Source organism: Puma concolor, chromosome D3 (assembly GCF_028749965.1).
Source record: "Puma concolor isolate L17-30 chromosome D3, mPumCon1.1.hap2, whole genome shotgun sequence".
NCBI classification, from domain to species: domain Eukaryota; kingdom Metazoa; phylum Chordata; class Mammalia; order Carnivora; family Felidae; genus Puma; species Puma concolor.
The window spans coordinates 85,614,743-85,642,130 of record NC_141678.1 but is presented as its reverse complement, the minus strand read 5'-3'; the positions used below and the strand labels follow the sequence as shown (position 1 = coordinate 85,642,130).

At 38.4% G+C, this 27,388-nt stretch overlaps 1 long non-coding RNA gene across 1 annotated transcript; it reads left to right on the top strand.

Moving 5' to 3' along the window:
- Positions 1-3,944: 3,944 nt before the first annotated feature.
- On the top strand, positions 3,945-9,702 carry LOC112868368 (uncharacterized). Its single transcript, XR_003224274.2, has 3 exons — positions 3,945-4,090; positions 5,903-6,066; positions 9,356-9,702. It is a non-coding gene; the product is annotated as an uncharacterized LOC112868368 (long non-coding RNA).
- The last annotated feature ends 17,686 nt before the right edge of the window (positions 9,703-27,388 follow it).

The following is a 27,388-nucleotide window of genomic DNA, read 5'->3' as shown; positions in this document are numbered from 1 at the left end:
TGTTGTGTTTTCACAAAACACATCTGTGTTAGTCTCCTGAGGCATCTTGAAATATAACAAATGTAAAGTGATTTTAGGTGGTTTAATAATAATGAAGCAATATAAAATGTCATCAAAGTCGATACAAGTGCATAGAAATCTGACAAGGGAAAAACTCCTTTCTGTAACTTTGGAAGGAGGAAAAAGAAGAAACCAAATTTAAAAATATATCAAACATATGCATACAAGATAAAGCTTAAGCAACCAGATAGATCATCAATGACAATAATTTTGAAATCTCTTGTTCCCAAATTACTTCATTTTATGTTTAAAAAAATGTATATTAAAATCTGGCTTCCTACCATATTATTCTGCTGAGTCCCTTGGGAACCAGTGTTGGAAGAGTAGAGGGCATCGGACTGTACCTGACGCCCCTGATACCTGTTATTGTGTTTACAGCTGAGCTATTTGTTAGGATATCTGATCCCCCTTTTCCTCCTACTGTATAGGCTCCTCCTATAAGGAAAGAGAATGGTTTATTTAGCTTAACACCTACTAAAAGTCTGGCTGACATAGAGCAGTTACTCAGTAAATACTTTGATAATGAACGTTCACATCAATAAACACTTCCTGGGGCGCCTGGGTGGCGCAGTCGGTTAAGCGTCCGACTTCAGCCAGGTCACGATCTCGCGGTCCGGGAGTTCGAGCCCCGCGTCAGGCTCTGGGCTGATGGCTCGGAGCCTGGAGCCTGTTTCCGATTCTGTGTCTCCCTCTCTCTCTGCTCCTCCCCCGTTCATGCTCTGTCTCTCTCTGTCCCAAAAATAAACGTTGAAAAAAAAAATTAAAAAAAAAAAAATAAACACTTCCTGAAGTTACAGTGTTAGAAAAAATACAACAGGCTTATGAAGACATTTTCTAAAATGCGAACAAGTTTTCCTGGATCACAATTTTGATGCTATACAATTTCCCAAGAGACGGTTGCCATTTAGACATTCGTTCCTTTAGGATCCTTTAGAGTTCCTTGAGAGTGTAGGCCTTTCTTGGAAAGAGGAAAACTCCGTCTTTGGAAAACTATGCTCTTCACCCAGGTGTTAAAGCACTGTCAATTATCCATTTCGTTGAGCTGCTAATTTTACTGGACAGAGTCCTGTAATACCTTACTGTGTTATTAATGTTCATGTCAGTGAGAGTGTTACTCTCCATGTGCGTGCATGGTGGCCATTGTAAGTAAATTTGGGGTGATTTCTAATAAATTGGTATCTGTGATAAAACACATGGAAAAATTTTTATTAGAATTCATTTTTGCCATCAGCTTAATGGTAATAAAGATAATCATATTATTTTAAAGGCTAGAATTCCAAGGTTCTTCTCTATTCGGGGAAAATTAGTGTCAAAAAGCACCAGAATTTTCAAAATAGGTATTGGTCTGTGGCAAAGTCAGCCAGTGGTGTCAGTTTCTTTTCTTTTTTCCTTTTTGTGTGCGTATATGGCAGAGCGGTTTCCATTATGTGGAGAGAAGTGGATAGGGTAGCGAGCTTACTTCCTATGTCCAAACAAGACAATGCAAGCTTTGGAACAGGGAAAACTTTATGTAGGATGGCATGTTCAGTTGCCAGAGTCATTTTCTGTATAATCTCTGATGGGTATTGTGTTACCTCTATGGGCTTAATTACTGGATTTTTCTTTGCGTGATATGGGAATAAAGATGAATAGTTTAAACAGGAAAAGCTGCCACCTATGTTATTCTTTCAAGTTCAAGATTTCAAAAATCCTTGAGCGAAGTAAAACTTCCCAACTTGGTTCTAGCTGAGAAACTTTTTTTCTCATTCAAGCCTGCTATCGTACATTACCTCTCATTCTCTATTTCTTTACCAGTCTAGTACAAAGCCATTTCTCTTAAATGAAATACTGTGATTTTCAACGAAAGAAATAGTTTTAACTTGCTTTTTCTTGTGCTCCCAAATGGAAATTGAACCCACCATCAGAGTTAATCTCTTTCACCCATTAATAATCTATGTGTCTTTTTTCTTCCTTCCACAGAGTCAACTGTCTGCTTTGTTGAGCTTAAAGGGAGAATTTCAAATAGCCAGTTTCAAAAAAATAGTGTATTTTGTACCAAATAAGTCCAATTGGGGCAAGATGTTCAGTTTCAATGCAGTTCAATGTCTCCTGTCAAAAAGTTACATTTTATCGTAGCAACCCCAAGTAGTGGCAACACTCATTTATTATTTGTCTTTAGTTCAGAGTGATTTCCTTCAAAACAAAAGCGCTACTTTTTCTTACATGATGCTAGAGACCTGTTTGCTATACCTAAGGCAAGGTATATGGTTAGTTTTTATTATGAATCATTTTATCAAGAACTATGCCTTAATTTCCTCACCTGTGAAAGAAGTGGTTCGCTTGCATTGAATGATCTTTAAGTTTTCTTACAGATATAATCTAAAATTATTCTATTCTACGTACTGTGTGGGTGGTTAAAAACCACTATTGGGATAATACAAGATTTTTCTTAGGAAATTAAAAATACAAGACTTAGGACATTAAAAATCTAAGTGCTTAGAAATAAAATCTTTGGAAAAACATTGAGAAAATAAAGTATGTATGTGGGAGGGGAGGAAGACAAAGGAGAGAAGCTGGATTGCTTTTATTGATGGCATCTCTCCTCCTTCCTACCCCGCTTGAGTGCTACCCATTGCTAAGTCCCTGCTATGCTAACAAAAACACAGCCGTCTTCATGGGTGTTAAGCTGTGAATTGTTGAAATGTTGATGACCTTCCATACCAGACGACAGTCGGCTTCTCTTGTTCGGCTTTGTCATCCACAACTTTATACACTCAGTGCTCTGGCAGGATGTGGCAACACCCTGCTCTAATTATATACCCCACACATCTCAGCTTATCTCATGCCGTTCCCTTTGTCTGAAATTTGCACTCGCCCTGTCCCAGCCTTTCAGATGTCTAGCATTCGCTCAGGGCCTGGCTTTCATGAAGCCCAGCTTGATATGATTTCTCTCTCAAGACCATTTCACACAGCTTTATTTCATACTTATTTGTGCCCTGCTTTTATTCCCCTTTTTACAATGCAAGTTTTTATTTCACCAGGACTATAATAGTGAATCTTACTCATTTTTGTTTTCTCTCTCCTCTCTTGTCCTGGCTCCTGGTACAAAGCACATAACAAACAGGTAGATTTAAGATTTGTGCAGAGAATGAGTGTCCCTCAAATTAATTTCCTCTTTAATGAGTTTTGTCTGCGTTCTATAGGTATGAGAGAAAGCACAGCAGGGCAGATAGCATCCACTAGGCAGTGATGGAGTGAATAGCTTATATTTTAACATTTTCTGTAACTATCCTTGTTTTCTCTAAGTAGAACATACATTTTGAGTAACATTATATTTTCCAGATCTTTTTATATAGACAATGAGTTTTACTTCTTTCTCAGGTTTATAGTATGGCTCACACCATATTATTTAAAGATTCTATTTATAGATATGGCTTTGGAAATTCTTGGTTTTACACACCTTGTAAAGTGAATGGTCTTACAGACAAGATTTTCAAAAGTGGATGTAGTGAATAAAAAGTAATACATGTTTTTATTGACATATTTTGTCAAATTGTCCATCTAGAACTCTTAAAAGTTGGAGGTGAAAATTCCCACACTGTTACCAACACCAGTTGTAATCAGCCTTTACACTTTTTTCCTCAAATTACTGTATTTTTTTTAACAAATTTATTTAAATTCACATTAGTTAACATACCGTGTAGTATTGGTTTCAGGAGTAGAACCCAGTAATTCATCACTTACATTTACCTGATGGACAGGATGTAGTATCTCGTGGCCTCAATCCGCACTCGTCTGATTACTCATGATGATTTTTCCTTTTGTTTTTCTGACTTGTTCCTGTTATGAATCTTCTGTTGCAAGGTTTATCTTTTTTCTCGTTGGTTTTGAAGATGATTCTTCTATGAGTATCAGCCTTTGTTGTGCATGTTTCTCTGCATTTTTCTCTTCTCACTTTGTAATGTCTTTTGCACCATGGCAGCTTCATATTATTATGTCTTCAGATTTGTCAATCTTCTGCTTACGGCTTTTGCCATTAATCTTTTGTAAGGTAAGAGGTTAGATCAGTATTGTTCTTTGTTTTCTCATAGTTTTTTAGACCTTATTATCCTGCCTAGAATTCACTTTGCAAACGGTGTGAATTGAAGATTGAAATGGTGTGTATGTGTGTGTGTCTCCTAATCTCATATTCAAGTTTATTTATTTGAAATAACACCTTTGTCTACAATGAAATTCCATATATCCTTGTGTCTGCTTTTGTACTTTCAATTCTGTTACCTTGATATATTTATCTATTCTTATGCTGGTATCATACTTTAACTTCTTTCAGTAACTTTTGAGTCTGTTTTAACAAATATTAGGACAAATTGTTCCTCATAGTTCTTACAAAATAAAATCGACAGTTCCCATTTATTTTTTTCAAGTGAAAATTGGGATCATCTTGTCAAGTTCTCATTTAAAAATACTATGGAGATTTTCATTGAATAAGTAAATTCAGGGGACTGAAATACACAACTAGTTGAAAAAGTTGAGTCTTCAAATCCGCAAACAAAATATGTCTTTCCTTGGATTCAGACTTTTAAATTTTCTAATGAAGTTTTATAATTTTCTTCATCAAGTTTTTAGACACTTCTGTTTGTTCCTATGTATGACATAGTTTATCTACTATTGTAAATTGAGCTTTCCTTTCACTGGTTTTTAATTAAATATTGCTATTTTATAGGATGTTTATTGATTTTTGCCTATTGACTTTATATTTAGTCATGTTACTGAGTACTCTTAATTGTTATTATAGCTAAGCTAATCCTTTTGGATTTTTAGGTGGACAATTAAATTATTTACTAGTAATGCTAGTTTGGATTATTTTTCCAATAATTTAAATTTTATTTAGTTTTATATTCTTATCGCATTTGCTGGAATTCTAGGGAAATGCGAAATAATGATAATAATGTCCATCCTTAATTTTTTCCTGGACTTAATGAAATTCTTCTAGTTTTCTTTAGTAGTTATATTGTTTGTTATTGGGTTGCTGTATAACCATTATCAAATTAAGGGAACACTGGAGTTTTTGTTTTTGTTTTTGGAGTTGGGAATGTTTGCTCAATTTCACCAAGGGCTTTCTTGTCATTTAGGGAGAATATCACATGCTTATTTCCTAAAATTAGTTCATATGGTAAATTACAATAATATATTTTTTTAACCTTCTAAACATCTTTGCATTTGTTTTTAACTTCTTCAATTCTGGTGTATTTTTCTTTTAATATGCTGCTAGATTTGATGTGTTACTATTATATTTAGGATTTTTGCATCTGTATTCATAAATGAAATTTATCGAGGGCACTTTGTGTGTTTTTTGTGTGTGCCCTTATTGTCTGGTTGTGTGCCAGAATTTGGTAAATCTTACAGAATGAGATAGAAGGGTTTTATCATTTGTAGGTTCTGTTTTACTTGTTTCTTAGCTAAAATTATTTGTTTCTGTGTAGTAAAGTCTCTCATAAGTGTGTTAGTTTCTATCACCATGCCATCATCTAATGCTGTTATTTCCTTAGCTGCATGTAATGTATCCAGTGTTGATTCATAGGAATGTGCTTCTGTTCTACAGTTAGCATATAATTAACTTGCTTTTTAATAATTCAAGACAGATCAAATCCTAGATTACTTGTTTATGTATACAAAGTAGTAAAATTAATATTTAAGTAGAATGTGTGTATTTAGTTATTACACTTATTTAATTGTGATATTTACAAAAATAGCATTATATAATATTGCAAAATATGTTTGAGATGATCTGCCATGCATTATTATGCCTTATGGTGACAAGTATTTCAGTTTCCCTCCTTATCTGTTGTTTTTCTCTTTAAAGTCAGACACGGGTTATGATACATTTGAAGAGTTAGCAATGCTACTTCAACTTCACGCTAATTGAGACGATCTCCCTGTTGTCCTAATTGAGTTGCACATAGTAACCAACCATCTGGTGGTTTTCCGATGTCTTAGGGGTTGTTTTCCTTCGGATTATTTACCCAGGTATGAAGACTCCTACCATTGCATGATGGTGATCCTGGTTGATTTCTGCTTCATTTTTATTTTCCTTCTGCTTTCACCTCCTGTTCTTTATTAGAACCTCAAGTAGAAAATACCAAGTGGACAGCTTCCCACTAAAGAGGAAGATTCCTAATTTGTGTTGAATATCTAAGATATAGAGCCAAAAGTATTAACTTGTGTGGTAACTTTAAATGTATCTTTCATATCCTTTTACTGTGAATAAAGAAAACAATTTTAATTCCTTGGAAGTTTAAAATATACTTAACACAGAATACAAAAAGGCACATGTTTATCTCCTCATACATACAAAAGTTACACAATTACACTTCTCCATGGGCTAAAAGTTTTACCTTCATCATTTTCAAAGCTGTCCATTAATCCTCTTTTTTGACTTTCGACTGTGGATTTTGGAAAAGGATAAAAAAAAAATGCACTTTTGGAATTTGCGCAAAAATAAGATAAGGAATAGTGTTATTACTAAATACCAATGCTTAATAGAAAGATTTAATATTGATTTAAGTGAAAACTGAGAAATAAGCAACAATTGAAAACCTGCGACTACAAAAACAGACTATATATCAGAAATGAGGAAAGGATCCGTAAGTATTTTAGGGTGGTACTTGAAAAGCACCAAACGTTTTGAGAATACTTTGAGCACACACAATGAAATTAATGTAGAGCTTTGCTCTATATACCACTTAAAATGAGATTATCAGGTTTTTAGAGGTAGATGTACATTCTCTTTGTCTTTCTAAAATACTTTTTCATGGTTATGGAAAGAACATTTTACATGACCAATGTTACTTACTGACGTATTCCTTAAAGTACTCAAATCCAGTTTACCTATGTAAAACCATAAAACATAGTTCCACAAAGAAACATACAGATCAGCTAATAAAATTCCCTAATATTTCAGAGAAATTTGAATCAATGTCAAAAGCCACATAGCTAGAGAATTGCAGAACCAGCAGCCTAAGAGATTTGAAGACTTTATGTTAGTATTTTGTTTAATGTTTTACATTAAAGCATCATATTCCAACATACCACAGAATCAGTAAAACATTAAGTAACTTTGGGCACATTCCTGCCAAAAATTTCTTAATCTTACCATTAACTATTTTTATTTGTAGACAAGTTTTTATCCTTTTTTCTTGCTGGACTCTATTCACTAATTGCCTTCTATGATTGTACATCAGGTATAACCTTAATTGTGTGCTTCCTTTTCTCAAATATATTACATTTATCCAATCTTCACCCAAGTCCTTGTCTTGGGCTCTGCTTTTAGTGGGACCCAAGCTAAGAGATAGGAACATTAAAAAAGAGATGTAGATTTATTCAAACTTCAAATATGTATTTTTCTGTATGATTATGAGTGTTTTTATAAAATGCATTCATGTACAAAACATAGATGCTTTGTGAGACTATCTGTACATAAGAGGATGTTTTAAAAGGTATTCTGGCTGTGACACTTCTCACTTCTCCATTGATCTTTAGGGCTGGTCAGGTGTAGCTGTCAGGTTTTTCCTGGATGCCTGTGATTATCCTAAAGTTGCCCTGTCCGTAAACATAGTTCCCTTTTCTTCCTGTCTTTACTGATTACACTCATTTATTTATAGTTTCACCATGTGAATGTGTATTCATATTTTAATACCACACATATAATCCAATCTGATGCCAACTTCTTACTAGGAATCAGGAAATTCTTTTGTCAAGTATGAAAGGAACATTCTGTAATTCTTATTTTATGCTTCCAATTCTTTCTAACATTAAAATAAAATCTTACATACATGTATGAGGAACTTTTCACATAAGTTACAAGGCATCCTTATACTTTTGGAAAGAAAACATTTTTAAGTACGAACAGATGTGCTTTTCTTTCCAGCCCTCCTGAAATTTCTCCCTGTGTCTTCATGGGTGGAATTCTTCAGCTGTAAGTCATTCCCTGCAAAGTCAGAAAAACAATGACTACAAACTGAATTACCAAGTCGGCAGGTTGCAGATCTCAGGGTAAGAGAGAGGACTGAGGTGTATGTACACAACACTGAGAGACCAAATAAGACAACACCATTGGTGGGCAGGAAGGGGAGCTGAAGTGCAGAAACCATGAGACTCTGGCAGAAGCAGCGCTGTCCTTCCTCACACCAGGAGTGTGGGAAGTCGAGTAATGAGCTGTCTGTCTGGTTTGTTCCCCAAAGATACTTGTGCCATGCAAGCATCATTTGTTTGGTGTGAAATGATGTGTGTCTGTGTCCTGAAATAATGCACAGGCATTTGTGGAGCCGAGCCCATGCAGGCAGCCTCCCAGCCCCAAGTTCAGGACATGTACAAGCCTCCAGGACAGAGGATGGCACTCTGGACAATTAGAAGCATGTGGGGGACCTGGAGAGATAGCTCTGCCCTGACAGAGGCAGGATTCAGTGGGTGTAGTTCATGATCAGGTTGTGATCTGTAAATTATGCTCCTTTTGGGAAATATTTATTAATCAAAGGTGGGTTTCTTTTTTTTTTTTTTTTTTTGGTAATTTTTCTATAATGATTATGTGTTGAATTTGCATGTAGAAAAATCATACATAAAAATATAAGCCTACTATGTATGACCAAAAAAATCCACTCTCTGTAAGTGCAAGGTTTTACTTTTTAATGATTTTATTCTATAGTTGGGTATCTGTAGATATACAAAGATTTAGGTAAAAATGCACAATCTCTAATTGCACCTTCCCAAACTCAATTTTACATTATTATAATTAATAACAATTAACGCTTTATGCAGTATTTTCACAAGGCAAAGGATATATGGAATATGAATATAATTATTCTTGGTATTTATAAAAGGTCTGGCAACTTGTCTCAGATGTGTTCCTAATCTGCTATATAATGGTCAAATAATTCCTTGTTCCATTGTTTGTCTAACAAGGCCATAATAGCTCCAGCCACTCATTTATTTCAACTTCATATTTATGGAATAAATGCAAAACCATTTAACAGATTCATGCTTCTTTGAAAGAGAATCGCATAGGAATTCAAGTTCTGCTATAAAGCCACTCTCTTAGTATAACGTGAAAGTTTTGATTTTGTGATTTTGTGAAAATTTTGTGAATTTGATTTTGTGAAAATCAAAAGTCAGTATGGTCCATGCAGGTGACATAAGACCACCTGCCGGGGAAGCCTGCCCAGAGACCAGACGCAGCCAGTGGAAGAGCTGCCTTCAGTGAGTTGGCATCTGGGTGCTTCCCTTGACAAGGTGCAACATTTGATCATACCCCTTTTCGCAGTTGTTCGGCTACGCATCCTGCAGTAAGCGCTCCCCAGCCGAGACGGACGGGCGAGTGAGTGCTGCAAACCTCGAACTGGTGTGAGAAGCGGAAGGCCTCAAGGGTCTTATTTTAATTGTGCCCCTGGTACTGAAGAAACACCGGAATTATGAAGTTGTTAAGTATTTCTTCCATACATTTATATTTTCTACAGCTGCACGAGTGCCCTTGTAACTCAGACATTCCCATTACTGTGTTTGCACATGTATAAAATGATAGGAAACACAAAAATTGAAAACACCAGTGGGGTCACAATCATTTAAGAGCTATATGGAACTTGAGTTTTTTGGTGACATTTTCTATAAGGTGAAGAGCTCTTGAGGTGCATGAGGCATTTTGAGAAATTTCTTTGCATAAATTTGCCAGCATGTGGTTAATTTAGTAGTCAAATCCTATATTTTCTCATGAAAATTTATGTTTCATAAAGTCATATAATTTGTTGAAAAAATTTTGACTTTTGACTTAGCTCCAGACCAGAGCAATTAGGTCAAAATATCTGCAGGTGTGGGTCAGGCAGTGGCTTGTTTAAAGTCCCTGTTTCTCTTTTCTTTTTCTTTTTCTTTTTTTTTTTTTAATTTTTTTTTAACGTTTATTATTTTTGGGACAGAGAGAGACAGAGCATGAACGGGGGAGGGGCAGAGAGAGAGGGAGACACAGAATCGGAAACAGGCTCCAGGCTCCGAGCCATCAGCCCAGAGCCTGACGCGGGGCTCGAACTCACGGCGCGCGAGATCGTGACCTGGCTGAAGTCTGACGCTTAACCGACTGCGCCACCCAGGCGCCCCTCTTTTTCTTTTTTTGTATGTAGGCTTCACACCTAGTGTGGAGCCCAACATGGAGCATGAACAACTCACGACCCTGAGAGCAAGAAATCGGCTGAAATCAAGAGTCTGATGCTTAATAGACTGAGCCACCCACCCCCCCTCCCCCCGGCCCCTGTTTTCTAACGTAACCTGTGTTAACCACCAACTATACAAAAGGTGCAGTGTGTTCATTTAAGCCTTTTTTAATAACAGAGAAATTAGTAATAGCTTAAATGTCCAATGAAACAGATGTTGGTTAAATAGGGTATAAACGTATGAAGAAATCCTATACAGGTAACAGGTACTCATATTCTTGAGGTATGCTCAAGGCAATACGCTGTTCCTGTGGCAGTTCCTTGCAGGTCCCGTAACAAATTACCAAGACCTTGGTGGCTTAAAACAACAGAAACGTGTTTTTCACAGTGGTGGAGGACTGAAGTGTGAAATCTAGGTGTCGGGCAGTGGCCTTTCCTTCTGGAAGCTCCAGAGGAGACTCCAGGGAAAATCCATCCTTTGCCTCTTTCAGCTTCTGGTAGCCATTGGTGTTCCTTTGCTTATGGCCCCATCTCTCCAACCTCTGCCTCTGTCTTCATTTTGCCTGCCCCTCTAGTCCCTCTGTCTTGCTCTTATAAGGACATATGTGAAAGTATTTGGGACCAATCCGTCTAATCCGGGAAAAGCTCCTCAAGATCCTTAACTAACCATATAAGCAAAATCTTTACCCTCTATTTTGACATTGCTGAGGTTCCAGGGATTAGGACTTGATGCCTTTCAAGGGCACCATTCAGCCCACTACACCCCTGTGCACTTTTTAACAGGTGCCGGCATGATCTGTAAATTTGCTAAAGCGTATGTAATTGGAAGGGCATATATAAAATTGTCAAAGGGATTTTCCAGAACGTCAGATTGTGTGAGGGTTTTAAAATCTCACTGTCTACATTCTGTCTCTTAAAAATGTCTATAATAAATACATTACATACATAGGCAACATATACATGGGTATGTATCAGTTGCCTCTGTGGGTAACAAAACCCCACACTTCTTACGGCATGGCTTATTTAGTGCCCACTGAATGCATGTATTTATTCGTATATTTACGTGGTGCTTTGGAGGGATACCACATTAAGAAAGTACTTGCTTTCTGGGTGCTAGAAGTAAACCTAGCAAGATAGAGAACAAATACATAAGATAATGTAAGATACAGCAAACAGAAACTATAACCCAACCAAGCAGATAATTGTGTAGGTGATTTCTACTAAAATCACAAAGAAGAGATATGCTGTTTCTATGTTCTTTAAATTTTTCTAGAGGGGCGCCTGGGTGGCGCAGTCGGTTAAGCGTCCGACTTCAGCCAGGTCACGATCTCGCGGTCCGTGAGTTCGAGCCCCGGGTCGGGCTCTGGGCTGATGGCTCAGAGCCTGGGGCCTGTTTCCGATTCTGTGTCTCCCTCTCTCTCTCTGCCCCTCCCCCGTTCATGCTCTGTCTCTCTCTGTCCCAAAAATAAATAAACGTTGAAAAAATAAATAAATAAATAAATAAATAAATAAATAAATAAATAAATAAATTTTTCTAGAGACCAGAATTTGGATAATATCTTTCTTTCTAGTAGACTAGATTATCAATACTGGATATACTTGACACAAATATCCCAATCACTCACAGAAACAAAACAAAATAGCACATATCAATCAATTTAATATACTAAAGTAGCTGTAAAATATTAGTAAATTAAACTCAGTTGTTTTAATAGTATAATATGGATATGGGCTATGGCTATTATTCCACTAATTTTGGAATGCTTTACTTTAAGCAATATTATTTTTAAAATGATTTGCAGCATTTAGAGTTTAGTAAGTATATACTTTGATAGATTCCTAATTATCATTTGGTAAAATTCAATGTCCCCTTCAGGTTTGAAAAAAAAAATAATAGAAAATTTAAATGGTGAAGCAGAAAAATCCCTATTGAAGTTAGAAACATGATAAGGATGCCCACCAAACTAAGTTATTCAAAACTGTCCTGTGGTCCCAGCCAGTGCAGTAAATCCAGCACAACACGGTAAGAATTTGAGGGAGAAAATCGCGATCTAGATTGATCCGGGATAAGAGTCTGGTGAATAAAATTCCCAGAATGACAGTACTGAAGCAAGTCTAGAAAACAAGCAGCCCCCCCCCCCACCCCAATGCAAAAACCCCACCCTCCTGGAAAGCTTTCTTTGGAATACCTAAAAGAATTCCTTATTCCTTCCTCCATGATCCAATAGCAATTGGCATACACTCAACTGTAGATTTGTTCCCAATATAGTGCGTGTAACATTGTTATCAGAACATATATTTTTAACTTTAAGTATCACAAAAATCAAGAGACTAGAATTTTCAGACCTCCTGTGTCCTTCACCCACCCTCAACTGTCTTCCCTGTTCTGCCATTCGAGCTTCATCGAGAGCTCCTATGTTTATTTTACAGCAGATTCTTCAACGTTTATTTATTTTTGGGACAGAGAGAGACAGAGCATGAACAGGGGAGGGGCAGAGAGAGAGGGAGACACAGAATCGGAAACAGGCCCCAGGCTCTGAGCCATCAGCCCAGAGCCCGACGTGGGGCTCGAACTCACGGACCGCGAGATCGTGACCTGGCTGAAGTCGGACGCTTAACTGACTGCGCCACCCAAGCGCCCCAACAGATTCTTAATATCATACTACGTAACCAATAACTCCTTGAGAGTATATCTAACATACAGGAACCTAAAAAATGAGCTCAGCATAACACCCCCAGAATATTAATTCTTAATACTATATCAGAAATAGACTGCGTGTGGTATATCCACATTCCTCAGACTGACTTTTATCATTGGTTTATTCAGATCCGTGATCGTATATTTGGGGTTTTTAAGAAATGTAATCCTCTCTGTAGCCCGTGGGTCATGCTGCCTAGACAGTCGCTGCTTCCTAGGAGGCAGGGTCGGACCAGTTTGTGTTTCTGTGAGCTGGGAGTAGACGTGGAGGCATGGGACCACAGGATGGCCATGCTTGTCTCAGCAGATTCCTGCTGGAGGAAAGCACGCAGGACTGCTGGGGCTGCTCAGCCGGAGGAAAACAACGCTGAGGCAAGATCTGGCCTCCAGCACACTGCTTCTGTGACAGCAGCTGGTCTTCGTGGCCCAGCTTCCCCAACACTCCCTGTGATTCTTATGTCGGTTCCGTGTTTATGGAGCATCTTGTAGGTGTGAGATACTTGAACCATGACTCATTCCAGCAGAGCCAGTGGCTACCAGAAACCCCAAGTCACTGTCCTTTTATTCACTTGCCAGTGAAATAAGTTAAATAATGCTTGCTTCATTTCTGAGCTCCCTGGCTCCCTCTCTGTTCCCTTTGTAAATAAACACAGTCCCAAGAGCTTCTTGCAATCAACTCTTAGAGAGGGGATGCTAACCCACCTACGTCCCAGCAGAGAAATAAAGGAAGCTACTTAGGGACTAGAAGAAGATCTGGCAGGTAGGCAGAGACAAGAGCCTGCACGTTTCGCAGTAGAAGCCTGTTCTGTGCCCATCCATGAGAGGAAGGTTGAGCAGGAGAGGGAAGCAGTGGACTAAGGGAAAAGGGGAAGGGTCGGGGCGTGTTTGTTTTCACACGTCTTCATCTTCAGATACAGATACTTGCCTTTGTCACAGGCATATCACTGAAACCTCGAAGCACACCTGGTGCATAGCAGCGACTCAGTAATGTTTGGCGAGTGGAATTAAATTGAGCTGATCAACTCAAGGAAGTCAAATGAGAAGTTAAAGCTGACAGCACTGAAGAAAAACAAGAAGTGGAGTACGTGACAAGATTTCCTTGCGTTGTTCAGAAGAATGCATTGGGGAAATCTGCAGAAATGATGTTGATCAAGTGGTTGCCTGGAGTTTAGTGAAAGGTTTTGAGAGCTATACAGCTGTTTGCATTTAGTAGGATTTGTAGTAGTCCCAGGATGGAAAATTTGCTACACCTTGCGAATCCATTTTACTGCATAACTGTTGGATTCTACAAAGGATATATAAGAAGACAATAGTGGAGAGCCGTGGGTTTCTTTTCTCCTGTCCTAGGCTGGCTGATAGACATGAGCAAGCCACGAGAATTTTAAGAGCAACACTTTCAACAAGAACATCTTTGCATGCTAATCACCGTGTTCTTCTGGACCTTCGATTAGCTCTTTCTCTTCAATTATTTACTAAGTGTATGTAAATGCTTGTCAAAATATGGACATGTGTTTCTAAAGCATTTCTAAGCCAAATGCTACAGTCTGTCATTAGCTCAGGAACTTGTTTGCAGAATGTGAACACCTAACGTGGATGTGAGAAACTTCCTCTCCCCGAGGCAATGTGTGTGTTCTGTGAATGTGTCGTCTTCCCAAAGTACGGTATGTCATGTCTTTAATCGGATATTTTCCAGCACAGTGTTTAAGAAGTTGTGGGTGCTGTTTTTACATAATTTTTTAATGTTTTATTTATTTTCGAGAGCATGAGAGAGACAGAGGATGAGCAGGGGAGGGGCAGATAGAGGGAGACACAGAATATGAAGCAGGCTCCGAGCTGTCAGCACAGAACCTGATGCGGGGCTCAAACTCATGGACAGCGAAATCATGACCTGAGCCGAAGTCGGACGTTTAACCGACTGAGCCACCCAGGCACCCCATGGGGTGCTGTTTTTCAATAGAAATTTATATTTTATTTATACATTTTCAATTATTTTTTTTTTTGAGATTTTGAGGGACAGCAACACTTTACATAGTTCTAAAATCCCATATTTTAAATTTTAAAATAGACTTTGGGGTTACCTTTGCATTCAATATGATATTAAGATTACAATAGGTATATCAGTAGTCAATACTTTTAATGCTACAGAGGAGAAGTCAGTGCTAATGAAAAGTGAGATAAGGCAGATCATTTAAGATACCAACAAAAGTCAACTATAATCTGAATGGAGTGAACAGTACGAGTAATTGCCTAAACATTTCTAAGTAAGAACAGCCGTGGTGACCCCTGAAATACAAAGGCCTAGGAACAAGTCATTTGCTTGTACCTTCTGTTCTGCTATGTCATGGCAGAAAATCTCTCGTCTAAGTTTCCTCGTTTGTGAAATATTTAGGACAAACAAGATTCATAGGAATGGAATGAAGATCAAAAGAAATCATTTATATACCTCGGAAGTATCACAGACACAAGGTACAACTACCGACCACAATAATATTCTCTCTACAACACATTTCTGTAACGTGGTGCTATATAAGGGAGGAAGTCTCTCAATCTAATAGGCTAAAATGGTGATGGGATTTCTCTTACACTTGTAAATATATTTTAACACATGTATTTTATATTCTGTTCATATGTAGGATTTCTTAAATTATGTACTTCACTACAGCACAGCAAGTTTGTAATCTCTTGTGGGTTGGATATGTTTGTAGAACGAACATTTCTAATGGGATTAGAAATGAAGTTTTCCTTTCTAGGCTGCTCTTCACTTTTTTTGGTCTAGTCCCTTGGCATAACAAGTGGTTTCACAAAGAGAGTGGATCATTAATCAGCAGATTTTTAGGAAGGATTCCTGAGGGCCTCATAACTTTACCGAAGCTACTCATGGTAATGCAGTTAGTGTAATGAATTTCGGTATTTAAAATCATATAATAAAAGTATTTTACCCTTCTGAAGGTCAATTTTATTCATTAATTTAGAGGAAAAAGTTAAATATTAAAATATTTTTTTTTAAGTTTCACACAGGATAGGAACTTTGTGAAACAAAATACAAGATGTTCACAATAAAACGTGAAATGTATGTCAATCTTGTGAATCCTAGAATGACAATCACCACTAGCTAGCTTCTTCCTCCAAAACCAATTTTGGAACAGTCATTAAAAAAAACAGCAATACTATAACTAACAATTAGGCTTCTAAGTTCAGTTTAAGATTCTTTGAGGCTCTATTAGTTTTAGACAATATTCCTCTAAGGGTCTGCAATCAAAATACTGTTAAATTCCTTTGAAATTATATTTTTCTCTAGGTTGCTGAATTATCAACTTCATATGCAGTTAGTTTGATTGATTTTAGTTTCTTTTCAACTTTTAGTGCTTCACTTTTCATTTCATTTAATTTCCTAAAAAATAAATTTGTATATTTTGAAAAATAAAATTATATCTACAAGGTTGTTTCAAGAGAATTCTCACTTCTAGTTTGTCCTCTGCTATACTCCCTGTCTCCTCCTTTAGGGAAAGATTTTATTTTGTTTCTCCTTTCAATATTTATTTTTTTCAAATATTGTAAGCACTGCTCTGGATTTTCTCACTGAATGTTTACAGTTTTGATGATGGTGATGATTTCATGGCTGTATACTTATTCTCACTGAGTTGTATACATTATATGTGTACAGCTTTTTGGATGTCAATCATACCTCAAGAAAGTGGTTTAAATAATAATAACATGAGAAAGAAGAAGAAAAGTAACAAAGGCTTTCTTTTTGTTATGTTTATTTTGAGAGGGAGAGAGAGAGCGCGCGAGCAGAAGAGGTGCAGAGAGAGGGAGAGAGAGAATCCCATGTAGGCTCTGCACGGTCTGCACAGAGCGTGATGTGGGGCTCTACCTCCCGAAGCTCTGAGATCATGACCTGAGCCAAAATCAAGAGTCAGATGCTTATCTGACTGAGCCACCCAGACGCCCTGCAAAAGCTTTCTTAAATAAAAAATATATAGTCTCAATATCTCTTGCTATCAGTATGCACGCATTTTCATCATGTTGAGGCTATGAGGTATCCAGTTGTACTACTGTTTCATATTTTATTCAACCATTTCCCTTAATATTTTAGTTTTTTCTAACGATTTGCTCTTGGAAATAATGCCACAATAAAGGCCTTGTTATTTCATATTTCTGCCACTTCTTGTTTGGGATTATCGGGTCAAGGAGTACATCCACATTTTTATTATTCCCTTGTAGTATTGAAAAGTTACTTCACATACGTATTTGCGCCTCATCTATATACTGTTTGTTTAAGTTGCTTTGGTATTTATTGATAAATTGTGGCAAACTGTTTTCAATATTTTAGGACATTTTGTTGGTAAAACTCATCTTGCTGTGAGTATCTCTAGTTCATTTGTTTTCGTACTCTCAAATATTGCTGCCATCAACATTCTTGTGCCTCTGTTTCTGGTGCTTATTTGCAAACATTGCTGTGTGTTTGTGTGTGTGTGTGTGTGTGTGTGTGTGCGCGCGTGCACATACAGGAAATCCTCACGTGAACTCTAACCGTCCTCTGCTTAATATCCTGTAATGGCGGCTTATTGTCTCCTAGAGAAATTACAGTGTTGCAGTCGTGTCTAGTTATCGTTTCCGGGTGCTCTTCCATGAGCAGCCATTGATAACTTCGCCATGCTGCTTCCATCTCTCACTTGGCACAAGCCAGTTCCGTTGCCTGAAGCTCACTTTACTCAGTCAGTACTTCTACTCATTTCTCAAGACCCAGTTCAAGTATTTCTTCCCCATCCCAAGTATTTCTATCCTTCAAGGCTGAGATACTTGTGTTTTTAAACTAGTCTTGTCTGAAACCTCATTGTGCTAAGTGTACGTATTCATAGCTGCCTCTCCCACCTAACTGTGAGTTACCATAGGATAGAAACAAGTGATACTCATCACTGTGTTGCCTATATCCAGCAGAGAATTGGCTCATGGCAGGCATTCAGAATGTTTTTTTTAATGTTTATTTATTTATTTTTTTGAGACACACACACACACACACACACACACACACACAGAGTGTGAGCGGGGACGGTCAGAGGGAGAGGGAGACACAGAATCCGAAGCAGGCTCCAGGCTCTGAGCTGTCAGCACAGAGCTCTATGGGGGACTCAAACCCAGAAACTGCTACATCATGACCTGAGCTGAAGTCGGACGCTTAACCGACTGAGACACCCAGGCACCCCTCAGAATGTTTTTTTAAGTGATGAATCAGCATTTAAAAATATTGAATGTGCATGATATTACATAAAATTAAAAATTTTAATCTGGAAATCTATGACCCTGAGAGGATGCAAACACCAAAGGAAAAGTTAAATATTGAGCCAATACCTTAACAAAGTTAGAAAAAGAAAAACTTTTCTGGTAAATCAGACGTACCCACAAAGCCTGGAAAAGAAAGGATTTTTAGAGCTGGAGGGTAAAAAGAAAGAAACAGCCAAATATGGTTGTTGTTTCTTATTTTCTATCCAATCTAGAACTTTGAAACTCAAAAGGAAAGCCTCAGAAGGTAGCAGATCTTAGAGTGAATATTGTAACAAATATTGGATTGGACGATACAAAAAAGACGGCCATGACTTTCTCCAGCGGAGAGTAAAATTGGATGCAGTGGATGACGGGTCCACAGGCAGCTCATTCCTCTCTTCTCAAGTGGATCCAGTCTTTCACTCACACGACAAGCACGAGTTTTTCTTCTCATCACTGCCATGAATAGTTTTCATATGTTTTCTGGTATCATCTAGAAGATTGCCATGTGTCCGTGCCCCATGCTATTCTCACCTCTGGATGGTAGAGCACGATGGGACATTATCACGTAGTCTCCATTCCTCCACTAAAGACAGCATCCTTGACATGAGAAGATGGGCATCTGCAGGAAAGAAAATAGCCAAACACGAGTTGCTGGGTAGAGCTAGAAACTACAGAGGGACACCTTTACGAGAGCCGCGAGTAACGTGTTACTATTCACATTCCGTAGACGAGGAAACTGAAGCTTAGCCGGGTTAACTCAGTGGGCCCCAGGCTCACACTTAGGGACTGGTGGAAACAGAAATTGAAACTCACTGTTGTTGATATTATTGATAATATGTGTTAAACTCTCCCCCTTGACGTGAATAAAAAAGAGAAGGGGTTATTTAGTTTGACAATACAGGCTTTCCCTCTGTCTGCCTTGGCCAACTCCGACCACTGCTCCCCTGCAGGGGGTGGGTTCCTGGTTGGCAGGAGAAGTGTGATGATGTGCATCTTTTGCTTCAGATTTAGCTGCTGTTTCATGACAGAAAGTGGCTTATGCTATTTCTTACACATTGATGTATTAAAGACAGGAGAGACCGTGGGTGTAGGTGTTGGGAAGTCTGAGCAAGTCCTTTACTGATTGGCTTCTTGCAAGCTGAGGGACGCTTAACTCTCTGGTTCTTACGCTCTTCATCCACAGCCAGAAGAATACATCAATGGATTTTACATTTCCGTGGTGGTCACGCGAGATGGTGTCTACAACACTGCTGGAAAAGTACTGTGCTAATGTCATTCATTCAGTCAATGCATGTACTTAACTACACGTTTATTAATTAAATGCAAATATGAGCCGTATATGATTCTTGTCCTCAGAATGCTGTCTTCATGATGGTGGTAAGACAAGTAGAGAAATAGCTGTGAAAAAAAGAAGAAAAATGTAAGAAGTTGAAAGAAAATAGATATTAGACTAGCCCTCACGAGGGGCACCTGGGTGGCTCAGTCTGTGAAGCGTCAGACTTCTGCTCAGGTCATGATCTCACAGCTATAGGTTTGAGCCCCGCGTCGGGCACCGTGCTGACAGCTCAGAGCCTGGAGCCTGCTTCAGATTCTTTGTCTCCCTTTCTCGCTGCCCCTCTCCTGCTCGTGCTCTGTCCGTCTGTCTCAAAAATAAATAAACATTAGTAAAATGTTTTAAATTAAAAAAAAGAATAGCCCTCATGAAGCTGAAAAATCACTTATAAATCTTATTAGCATTTGAAATTTCTTTGTATTGAAAGAGCAAAGATATTTTTATATAATATGTAGACTTTCGTGGAGAAAAGCAATTTCCCCTTACACGACTGATGGACCAGCAGGAATAATTGTTGCCAGTATTAAAGAAATACCGTGGTTTATATCATATCTTATGTTATTGGAATATCAGGCCTCAGAGATTTCTACTCCTAGCATTAGTACCAATGCATAGTGATGGTAATAATACTTTAATTAATTGAAGCTATCCATTTTCTCTTAGTGTACAGAATTGATAATTTACAGAAGTGGCAATTTACTTATATGTCAATATTACTGGTAGCAAAGACAGAGTAGTATTATGCTAATTTCTCAATAGAACATATACAGGTGGCTACTAGTATGAGTTGTTAAAGCGCAGTAACATCCCGTCTTCTCCATGGAGAGTTTTTGCAAGCGATTGATTTTTCAGTCTTAGGGATTTACTTTGAAATCAGAAGCAGTGTGTGTGTGTGTGTGTGTGTGTGTGTGTGTGTGTGTGTCACTGCTGCTGAATGGTAGGGGAATAAGAATAAACGTAAAAACAAAGGAAGAAAATGGTCCTTGAAATGTCACCAAGCTGCGTTCCTGTCAGTAACTTGACTCCGCCCTGCACCTCTGAGCCTCAAGAATCCCAGCGGCTCCCCTCTCCCGTCTCTGTGCCCATGGGCAGCAGCGGTAGTATCGAACCTGGCAGGATAATTAAGGACAATAAGGCAATTAAGTCAGCTAAAAACAAAATTGCTATTATCAGTGGGTAAATTTCCTCTTGAGGAATCATCAGAAGAGTTTATAAAACTCTTAAAATTCCGATGCATATTTTCTTTCCGTAGAAACCCAAGGCTTTTTCCTTGTAGGCTACATTTTAATTTAGAATCCCATGTCTTAGAACAATGTTGAAATCTTGTGACTAGGCCAAAATTACATCCTGTCATTTTACCTGATCGATTTAGTGTGTGGACAGGGTGGGAGAAGAGGTGAGGGAGAGAAACTGATTTCTGTGAGATTCTGTATAAATCCCTGCAAACGTATTTTAATGGATTTTATGATTTAGAAAAAAAGTAGATCAATAAGTTGGCTTTCTATTTCTGCCTTTAAAAACTATGGCTCAAGATTTTCAATTTCTCTATGTTTTCATTTTCTCACCTATAATATGAAGTAGTCATCTGTTACTAATCTTTATCTTCACAGAATTCTTAGAACAATACAATTTATGTTTACAGGATGTTATGAAACTTTTCAAAGAAAACTTTTCAAAGAAAATGTTTCCAAAGAAAGCATTTCATGGTTGCAAGATAGACTTTTAAGATATTTTTCTTTGAAATATAACCATTGCTTTACAAAAAATTCTATTACATTCTTGATAACATGTTCTTTGGCATAAAAAATTCTATGGATTATAGTAGTGAGTATCTTATTTTATGCTTCAGTTGATACTTCTTATTCTTTTAGGAAAATAAAATCATTTAATTATCATTTAAATGAAAGGATGAAATCGTTTCTAGGTATATATTGTATTGAGAAGATACCTATCTATTTACTTAATAAACAAAGTATTTATGAGAACAGAAAGCAGAGGAAAATTAATTTTAAGAAGAATAACACATGCATTAATGCAAAAAGTAAGTAAAAGTCAAATGCATCCTACAGTAAACGTGATTCTATTCTGACTATACCAGCAGTTTTCTCAGTAAATAAAAAATCAAAGGAAATATGATAGTACTAGTTTTGGTAATAAGAAGTGTATAGATAATAATCTAATAATAATAAATACAGCAATGATAGATTTTATTCATAATAACTAATACAGTATTCATTTTAGTAGATGAAGCATACTAGGACAAAGAAAATGGTTTTAAAATTTAAATTCATGGGGCATCTGGGTGGCTCAGTCTGTTAACTGTCCGACTTCAGCTCAGGTCATGATCTCACCACTTTTGAGTTCGAGCCCGACGTCAAGCTCAGTGCTGACAGCTCAGAGCCTGGAGCCTGCTTCAGATTCTGTGTCTCCCCCTCTCTCTTCCCCTCCCCCACTCGTGCTCTGTCCCGCTGTCTCTCAAAAATAAATAAATGTTAAAAATTTTTCTAATTTAAATTCTATTTTGATCATGGAGATTAGGAGTTAAAGAGACAAACAATTTAGCAAAATTGTTTTTCTCCGTTTTTTTAAGCCATCAGGAATCACGTATACTTTAAGATAGGAAGTTGCCCCTCGGAGACTCAAGAGGCCTTTCCAAATGGTCGACTGCTGGCAAAGTGGTGGAGAAGAGGCTTTGTCTTCTAATACTTTCCTGTGAATTCCAACATTTCCACTATGTCTCACAAAATTCTCTCTCATCCCAAACAAAACCTTTTCCATTTTTTGTTCCAGCTACCTTTGTCACTCTTGGCTACTGTTCAGTCTTACATTTAAGACTAGAAAACTACACTGTGGAATATATAAAATAAATTTGGGGAAGGGTATCCAGCTTAGATGAAATATGTTCAAAGAATCTTCCTGGTATCACTTGCTTCTACCTCATTTCTTTCTTGGTTAACTTTTTGTTGATTCTTATCTACTCTTCAAGTTCTCTTTTGCTGATTTGTTCCACTTTGAGGTGACTATATAATGAGTTTATGATGTTTATAATCTAATGAAATGAATGAAATTATTTTTATTCAGCAAAACTGTTAAAAAAAATCGATATGAGAATTCTTCCCCGGAAAGACATTTTAGTTGTACTTTTCCTTATTCTCCCCAAGTACAAGAAAAACAGTGGGCATGATATATAAAACAAACATAGGATGATTCTGGAATGTAAAGAGAAGAAGGCAGGACAGACAGACTCAGGAACCTGAGTAATGACATGTTGTGAGTTGCTTGGATTTTCTTTTTGCCAAATATATCCTAGATGTGGAGCTGAAGGAGCTGGCAACCTGGAAAAGCCAGCAGAGGTTGTGGTGAGACGGGGGGCTTGCCTTCTCCAATCAAAGAACCGGGAAATGAACAAAATGGCAAGACAGACAACTTTGAGACAATAACCACTTTAGCCAAAGAACACTAAAAAACTGTGACCTTACCCCAGTCATGCTAGGAAAGGCAGAGTAGGAGCCTTTCACCCTTGAGAAGCTGTAAAGAGGTGGCCCAACATGCCCACCAGGGTGCTGTCAAAAGGCCAAGAAAGGAGCCGGGACTGTCATCAATACCAGATGGTAATGAGGCCCCTCCAGCTGGTGCTAGGGAGACCACATGGGGAGTGTTTACCTTCCACCTCAGCCCTAGCCCAGCCCCCCTCCAGACATAAACATTCTGCAATCAGCTAGGACCACTAACCACTTTCATATGGGCACCAGGGGAGAAACAAGGCATCACACACATATCATTTGGAAAAACACGAAAATAAACATGATAATAGTCCAACAGATAAGGACAGACGTTGGAAAATGGGACTGGGAGTTAATGAAAAATTTCCTGAAATAATTCAATATGCTGAAATCTGTATGTTGATAGGGAAAAATGTGTGTCTGAGAAAACTAAACCAAGATAAATAACACTGATACATGTCCTAGTAAATATAGTGGTCTTTAAAGAAGGAGGGAAAAAAGTATCCTTTGGGCATCCAGACAAAATATCCAAGAGAAGGAAAATAAGATAATTTTCATACTTTAATTTCTTATGCCGGAGTGGGGAAAAAAGGGATTGATATTTTAAAACACTCAAGGAAAGAACATGAGAAAAAAATAAATTATATCCAGCTAAAGGATTGCTCATATAAAGATATAACAAACACACATCTATCAACTTAAAAGAGTGTTGTTTCAAGGAGTCTCTCTGAAGGGACCTACAAGAAACAAATTCAAAACCATAACAACATGATTAGAAACTACCAACGGTGCCTGGGTGGCTCAGTTGGTTGAGTGTCTGACTTCAGCCCCTGTCAGGCTCTGTGCTGACAGCCCAGTCTCAAAAAATTCATTGTATTTAAAACGTATCAATAAAATATAAATTTCTATTTAAAAACAGCACCCCATGGGGTGCCTGGGTGGCTCGGTCGCTTAAGCATCCGACTTTGGCTTAGGTCATGATTTCACGGTCCATGAGTTGGAGCTTCACATCAGGTTCTGTGCTGACCGCACAGAGCCTGGAGCCTGCTTTGGATTCTGTGTCTCCTTCTCTCTCTGCTCCTCCCCTGCTCACACTCTGTCTCTATGTAAAAAATAAATAAAAGTTAAAAACAAACTAGAAACTTCCAGCATTAGGAGATCCAGCATTCCGGTGATCATTGAATATATTTAAATGTAGAACTAAGATTTAAAATGGGGTTAGAATTAAAAGATACATGTAATGATTACATCTGTATTAAAATCAGAAGAGGTGCGGGAGAATGAGGAAAGTAGGAAAGCCTTAGGATGGTCATAATGATGACAAATCAAGTATCACAGAGAGTAACACCACATATAAGTGACTTAAATGGAAAGGTGAGGTGGATGGAGTCCAGGGAGGAAACAATGGTTCCAGATAATGTCCAGACTAGAAATCCAAATTACAGCATCAAAAGAAAGATGTGTCTAAGGATGGTACCTAAGAAAGCAATAGAGAAGAAAAATTCAAAGCCCTTATTATTAAGGAAGTAATCAAAAAGACTGAGTAAAGATAACAGGCCCCATGTAGCCTCAAGTGAATAAAAGATAATCTCACAGAACTAAGATCAACCATATAGACTATATTGAAAATGTGAATGAGTACAAATCATCTATTTTAAGAATTTCTCAATTTGTCTGATAGAGCAAAATCCAATTCTGTGCCGTATAGGAGTGACAAACCAGACAGAGTGATTCAATGAGGTTATAAATAAAAGCATGAATAAATATATATGAGGCAAATGCAAGTAAAAAGGACAGCATAGACCACAGTCTTGATGACAGGATAGAATTTGGGTTACAAATGCCTATAAAAGGGATGCCTGGGTGGCTCAGTCGGTTAAGTGTCCGACTTCGGCTCAGATCATGATTTCATGGCTTGTGAGTTCGAGCCCCACGTTGGGCTCTGTGCTGGCAGCTCGGAGCCTGGAGCCTGCTTCGGATTCTGTGTCTCCTTCTCTCTCTGCCCTTCCCCTGCTGCCGCCATCTCTCTCTTTCTCAAAATAAATAAACATTAAAAAATTTAAAAAACCGCATATAAAAGACAAAGACGTACAGCTTATATTAGTACAGAGTACAATTCACATCCAAGGTAAGTCGGTTATCAACATGTGTTCATGAAATAACACTGCAGCCCCTTGTACACGACATAATCTGAGGGCTACAAGGAGAAAGATTGAGCCACCATTAATAAGGAGATTTTAATACACTTCTCATAAACCAAAATAGATCAATGGACAAAAATTTAGCGAGGACATGGAAGACCAGAACAACTTAGTAATAGCTGAGCAGGAAGGTGGACACACGCACACACACACACACACACACACACACACACACAGAGGAGAGGAAGGAAATGAGAGAAAGAGGGACAGAGAAAGGGAGACAGAGATGCATCATGTAAAAAAAATACACACACACACACACACACATATATATATATATATATATATATATATATATATATATATATGTTAATAACTGGGGAAATGTAACGGGCAGAATTTTAGGGACTACCAAGGAGTTCTTCATCTTGTTAGGTGTGAAAATGCCGTGGTGTTATTAAGTCCGAAGGTGTCTGCAGTTTCCAGAGATGCATACCGAAGCAAGTATTGAAATTATATAACAAGTGTTCCAAAGTACCTTTTAAAAGGCATGGTTAAAACATCTTCAAACGTCGGTAACCGCTGATGTTCTACATGGGGCACGCATGTGGGGTTGCTGCACTGTTTAAAGTCTAGGTCCACGTCTTTCTGAGGGTCGAGACTTGGTCTTCCAACCTGTGACATTATCTATACCCAGTTTTCTGGACGTCAGCCGTATGGGCCTCATCGGATCGTCTGGTTACTAATTCAGACGGCAGGTTACCTGCTTTCAGTAAAAGACTGTTTGCTAAACACCGCGTTGTCTGGCGAGGGAAGCTGGCACTAAAGAGAAACGATGCCAGGCCTCTGTCTCAGCCTACGCCGTGGACTGTCTTTTAATCCCCTTTTCTTCGCATTGATGTAACTTTTTTTTTTTTTAGATTAAAGAAAATAAGCACTTTTGCTCATGAGGTATGCCTGACCTTCTCAGCTGCCCAGTTCCGTAGGCATTCTGGCCTCTCATTATGGAAGCTGACAGCCGCGTGGAGCGTGGACAGTTCTGCTGCATTTTGAGCTGGAGTACGTTCGGTCGAAGCTCGAGTTCTGATGGCTGCTTTGAGTGTTTTTCTGTTTTTATTCAAGAGAGCTTAGAGTCCTATTGGACCCTGGTTACTAAAAATACTGGACGTAGATCTAGGACAAAGGCCCAGGTTACTTCTTGAACTGTGTCTGGGGCAGGAGCTGGGAAACATCTGAGATTTGTCACCTTCTAAGGCCATGGCTAATACAAAACTAATTACCTGAGACAGCCAACAGGGAGAGCAGAAATACCTCAGGCAAGGACGTGAGTCAGACCACCGTGGTCTGCAGGATGGTCTGTGGCATCCCAAATATTGCTGCTGAATGGGAGTCCTGTGCTGCCATCTGAACTGTTTCTGGCTGGTGGGGGTGGGGCGCGTGGGGGTGGTGTCTTAGATTTTGGAGAAGGCCGGATTGGTAAACCCAGGCGGAGAGGGACCAAAACTAAACACAAAACAGAACAAAAACAAAAGAGCCCCCGTCCACTTACGAAGTGACTGCAAAGGCCATAAAAAAAAGAAATGAACGTAAGAAAGTAAGGGCCCTCATGTGATTTGCTCTGAAAAGATGAAATCAATGGAGTAAAGGAATCCAAACTAAACTAAAGAACAGATGTGAAGAAATAATAGATAGATATGAAAAGAACCAAATGTAAATCCTAGGAAAGATATTTTTTATATACGAGTAAATGTCTCTATAGGATGCACTGTGAGGAGAGTTGAAGAGGCAAGTAGAGAACATGAAGGAATTGAAGTGAAATGTATACCAAATGGGGCAAAGATAGGTGAAATGATCAAAATAACGAGGAGGCTCTAAGGCAGAGGGGTGATAGATGGAGAGGCTCTTGCTCTGCTTGACAGAAGTCAAGCAAAAGTTCAAGAAAAAAAATAGATTAAAAAAAAGTTGAAAAGAAAGGGAGACTTGACAAAAGCCACAGTAAAACACAGCAAACTGTCCTGGCGGTGTGTGAGAGGAGGAACAGGAAGCACTGTGGCCCCAGCACGGAGCAGCAGCGGGGTCTTCTGGGATTTCCGTGCTGACTGCCCACCTGGCACAGGGGCAGAGGGAGCTCGCCCCTCAGGGGCACCTTCCATACGTCAGCTTCATCAGCAAGGACTCCTCCTCCTGCTCCTGTGTGTCTAGGAGAATTAGAG